Source organism: Chaetura pelagica, unplaced genomic scaffold, assembly GCF_000747805.2.
Source record: "Chaetura pelagica isolate M959 unplaced genomic scaffold, ChaPel_1.0 scaffold420, whole genome shotgun sequence".
NCBI classification, from domain to species: Eukaryota; Metazoa; Chordata; class Aves; order Apodiformes; family Apodidae; genus Chaetura; species Chaetura pelagica.
The window spans coordinates 2,889,311-2,895,013 of NW_009951919.1; positions in this window are offsets into that span (position 1 = coordinate 2,889,311).

Here is a 5,703-nt window from a genome sequence, read left to right on the forward strand (position 1 = left end):
TCTTTCCCTTACATCCAGCCCCCTGCTCAACACAAATATTATTATTTACACTGTAGAACAAGCTACTCAGTTACTCCTTGCTCAAGAAACACACTGATGAAGAAAGATGTTTCTCATTGTAATAGACTATTAATTTTGAGACTTTATTATAACCACAGAAATGACTGTAACTTCAACACCAGTCTAGCTTTCAGACTCCTGTGATGGTGTTACTCATGTACTCATCAAAGCCCTGGATCATTTGCACCAGAAATCTCCAGATAACCTGCTCACTCAGCGACACTAGAGATATCTACGAGTTCCTAATATTTCCTTTCTTGAATAAATGTTTCATAGACCCCATACTCTGAACGTGAAAAGAGTAAAAAATTCTTTAGATCCTTCATTTGAAATATTTTCTTCATCCTTGAACCACGAAGATAAACCAGCACGCAGTCAGCAAGGAGACAATTCAGTTGGATAAACTGATACAGAGAGATTTAATGACATTTGCTATTCACAATGTAAAGCCAAAGAGTCTCGCCCTGGTTTTGTTGGTGTGGAGCCTGTAGCATGTCAGCCCTTGGCCATGACCAAGGGTTTCAGAAACCATCACATTCAAATACTAACATCCCAACAGAATCCAATGTCATACACTGAGACTTGCTTCCATGCAGCTTTACGATATCAATAAATAAGAATTACTTAAGATATTGCTTATTTTGTTATGTATTTTTATCAAGGGAGTCAGCTGCAACAAGTAGAACCCTAAGCTAGTTAAAGCTTATTGCAAGTTAATTTAAAATAATGCACCCTCTCTCTAGACATACATCTTCACAAAGAAAATGGCAAGCAATCCAGAACATTCAAAGCATAACAACATTCAGATGTGTCTAGACATAAATAGTAACTTCTAAACCAAGAATTTGCCTCTGAGTCCTTTCAGCAGGTCCTCAAATAGAAAAGATTTAAAGGGAGACCATGACAGTATAATTTCTCTTTGTTTGAGGCAAGGATGGAGTGGATGTGTCATAAGGCACTAAGGAAGAACAAGAGAAATCTCAGTGAGCCAAAATGAAAGGGCTTCATTATAGACAAAATCCTCACTCCATTTAAATCAATCATAGATCTGTTGACTTCAGTAGCCAAGGATTTCATGACACAGCTTCAACCAAAAACAATTTTCAGCATTGTATTGTACAATCTGAGGCCTCAATTTCCTTTTCTTTCTGTAAATTACTATGGATCTTCACACCCAAGAGATGCAGGACCCCGCCATGCACCCAGGCAGTGCTCACCAGGGGCTTCCAACAACCCCTTGAGCAACATCCCAAACTTCCTGAATAGAAAAACCTCTTTGTCACTGTGAGTATACCTGGGGTTCTTTGTGTGTTAGTAAACCACTGGAATTTCACTGCTAACAAGCTAGTCTTTTAACACATTTACATTCAAAAGTGCCCTCCAGAACAGTGGGCACACAACCCACGATGGGGAGGCACTAACCCCACCTGCTACCAGGCCCCAGCTGCACCACCACTGAGCTCCCCCAGGAAGGAGATGTGGAGACTGAAACACTCTCCTCACATCCCAGTTTTCAGGGAAAGAACCAGCAATGGGCGACACAAAGAGAACTCTGCCTGTGCCTGGTGGGTTATCACACTGCAACCCCCCCCCTTATCTACAAACACAGCTAGCTTGGAGCAGATGAATCGTGATGCAAATACCTATAATTTCTCCTTTTTTTCTTTATACAGAAGAGTAAGCATGCAAACAAAACCGGGAACAACAAATTGAGCTCTCCAGTCTACTTCTTTTCCCACTTAATAAAGGGGGTGCTTTGCTACCACTTAATTCAATGGAAAAATTCCTTTAGGTCTCCATGGGAACAGCATTGGGTCTGTAATACTTAACCATAAGTACCAAATTCTATAAGCTTTGGCTGAAACTTTTTAGTGTCCCTTTAAAGATCTCTGTGGATAAAGAACTTCAGGCTCTGGAGTCAATAAAGTCAATGAAGCAGCTTTCACAAGCATCAAAAGTTCACTTTCAAACTTTTCTGCAAAACAGTTACTGGAATTTGGGGGAAGTGAGCACAAAGAAAACACTGTAATAACTAACACAATGACCCTTTCAACAAGGAAAGCAAGCAGCCTTTTTAATGAAATTGGGCTTAACATACGTTTGGACCAGACAGTGAAAGGAAATCTCTCACCAGCACATCACAAGGCCAATAATGTGTAAACAGATAATAGCAAGAGCTGTGTGGTTCATAATTAATTCAACAGAGATGGCATTTCTGCCTTCTTCCCAGTTTTGGTCACTCATTGAAGACAATTTGCCTCTCAGTCTGGGTGAAGTGCCATATTTCAGATCTAAATCCTTCTATTCCCATCATGATAGCAGCAACATGAAGTAATAAAAATATGAATATTTACATTTACTGGAGATTGTACTTCTGTGGCAGAATTCTAGACAAAACCCTGAACCCATGATCTTCTCTTCACACCCCAATAAATTGAAAATGATCAGAATAGAAAGAATTGTGATGGTAACAGTGTTATTAATAATCTGACACTGAGACTGAGCAGTTTGAAGATCAACTCAGAGCTTTGACAAGAACACGGATGGGTTCACTAATTTGTAAGCAAAGGTTTGCATGGGATAAAAAGGAATGTGGGATTCAGACTCTGGGGATCACCCTACTTGGACCAACTAGTTCTCTGATGAATCTGTGTTTAGGTTCCCTTTCCAGCCTGAGCTGCAGGGGTGCCAGGTAGAGCCTCTGCTGGAGCTCTCTACCCCTTCCAGCTTCATGGCTCCCCAGCTCAGCCTATGGTATGTGTACCAAATTGGCAGCTGTCAACATTATTCAGCTCAGAAATGAATCAGACACGGCAGTTAATGACCCCAGCTGAAAAACAAGGACAGAAACACAAGATCTTTTCAGTTCCAGGGGTTGAGGACTGATTACCCCGTGCTGCAGGTGGAGGCTGGGGTAGGTGAGCTCTGCCCACCTTCAGTGCTCAGGCCTCCACAGCAAGGTCTCCCATAAATCACTCAGCACCATCACACCATAATACTGCCTTTATACTGAGGCTTGACCCAGCCCGGGCACACGGGTAAGGGCAAAAATAATTTATTTTATGACATCACTGAATTCCTGATTAAAACATTCACATACTGGGATTTTGAAAACTCACTTTCTTGTGCTAACATTTTCACTAGCTCGGAGAATCCCACGCTATGGGCTCTGACCAGACCATAAAGAGAAAAGCTCCAGTTTGGAAGCTGAACAGCGTGCACTGTTCAAGAGCAGCATGTTTACTTTCTGGCAGGATTCAGCTTTCACACAGACCAGCTCCGACATACGACTCTGACACAGGCATTAGGAATGGCTTCTGCCAGCCACGGAGGCTGGGACGTTACATTAGTGGGACAGCACCACATACAGAAGATACCTTGTCTTAAAAATCTTTGGTTTTGGTGCAGAAACATGGGATGATGACAAGAAACCTTTAGGGAATATTGCAATTTCCATAGCTTGTGATGCTAATTACAGTCATTATCAGAGACTAAAAAGTTCTGCATGTGTTTTGTTCTCTGATGGTAGCTGCAGTCTGAGACAAACTCAAGGCACAGTAACAATGCTAAGCAGAAAAAACCCAAACCCAACTCCTGAAGGCCATTTATCTTCAATACTAGTACCTAATTATTTTAAGTTTCTATAGTCATCTACTCAAAAAGCATTCTCCTCTCCCATCTACACACACACACACACACAATCCAAGGTATATTCTTTCAAAAAATGACAGCTTCTGTCCTTTGAGTGCACAGCAAAGGCAGAGCAGCAGAGGGGCTTAATGGATTTTCTTTTTTTATTCTTATGTCTATTTTTTTTAATCTTTAGTTCCTTTTCCCTTTGCCTCTTACACCATTCTCCTTTAAATATGAAGGGATTTCTAGAGGCTACCTGTGAAGAAGACTCATGTTCAGCAAAACAATCCACACGCATACAATAGCACACAATTCCTCTTAGGATTCCTAGCTTTGGACTGGATTTATCCCAAAAGCTTTTATGACAGAAAAACAAACCTCCTGAGTCACTCACCACTTCAGCTACAGGGCGTTCGTGCGGCCCAAAGGCTGGATCCAAGCACAGTGACTACTGCAACAGTTTTGTGAACATCTTCTGAATGTGCTGAGTGCCCTGGGAAGGACCCATAAATCACCACCAGCATGGGCAGAGGGACACAGGGGCTGCAGGAGAGTGCCCCAAGTCCTCTGGGCTACCTGGGTCAACGCCAGTGTGTTCAACACTCAGCAGGAGGAGGCACCATCCTATTTTTCTACACTTTCACAGCAGTCAGAGGCCTGAGTTTGTATCTTGCCTGAGGAACTTTGAACCCACAGCTCTTCCTTTCCAGAGGAATACTCCAGTGCTACAGGCAGGACAAATCAGAACTCTGTTGAAGCTCTTCTGTTAGAAAGATTAACAAGATCAGGGAGAGAAGGCTAGATAATTGTTTTATTCAGTGACTTAAACAACAAATTGAGCAGAATGCCAGAGCTGGGGCTGCTGACAACAAACACCTGTCTCTTCATGTGGGGTCTCTGATCACTCGTGTCCCACTTCCAGTCCAACCACCTGCTCCTTGTCTCCTGGGCTGTGGAGCCCCATCCAAGGAGAGCTGGAGAATGCCACGTGCCAGCTCACACAGGACAGCAGATTGTCTGCTGATTACCTCTTTCCTCTTCCAAAAAACAACTCTAAATGAAGAAATCATGGAGTGTGCCTGGGACAGGTTCCACAAACTGTGAAACACTCAAATAAGAGCACCAGGTAGGGATGTCTGGCCAGATGAGGCTCTTTGTCTGCTCTGCATTTTGACATACATGAACTGCAATTCTCATGGAATCTTGATGTGCTCAACAAAGTATTTCATTATCTTCCTATGTTATCCTACCTATTAGATTTGGAAGAACTGAATCCCATTGTAGCAGTCATGGAATCTTGTTTCTTGCCAACTTTTTATCAGGGACCTCCTAATCTTTAAATATGTAAAGTTTTATTTGCTTGACACATTGAATTAATTATTAACACAAAACCTCCCACAAAGAAGCTGCAGATACATCACTTCAAGCTGCAATTTCTTCACTTCTCACAGCCTAAGGCCTCAATTCTGCAATTACACACATTTATCTGTGCTATGGTGAAGTATCCCAGCGGGACGACTCACAGGAGTGAAATTAATCACATTTGTGAAGATCCGAGTCCTGCTTTTGTGGCTTGGGACTGCATTGGGATGAGACATCTTCAGGGAACCAAGATCTGAAGGAAGCAGTACCAGCAGTACCAGCAGTGCAGCGTTTGATGCTTCTTATGCATAACGTTAGCACCACAAACCTGCAGGCAAAGGTGTGCTGTTCAGTAAGGGAGCTGTGCTCTTCTGAGCTGACACACTTGGGCCTCCTTGTCCTTCAAGTCTCACTGGGCCCCTGTGCTTTGCACTGTGGAGGGGCCCGGCAGGATCTGCTTCTATCCGCACTCCCTCCCTGCTGTTGTGGCAACAAAAAGCCCCGGGGCCGCACTGCGCGTGTCCGGGGCCTCCTGTCCCTCCTGAGGCCTCACCAACCCCGGCGCCACAGGGGAGCTGCGGGAACGGGCCCGGCCCCGCTCCGCTGCTCCCACCGCCCCCGCGCCCCGCCGGCGGGGCAGGAGGGGCC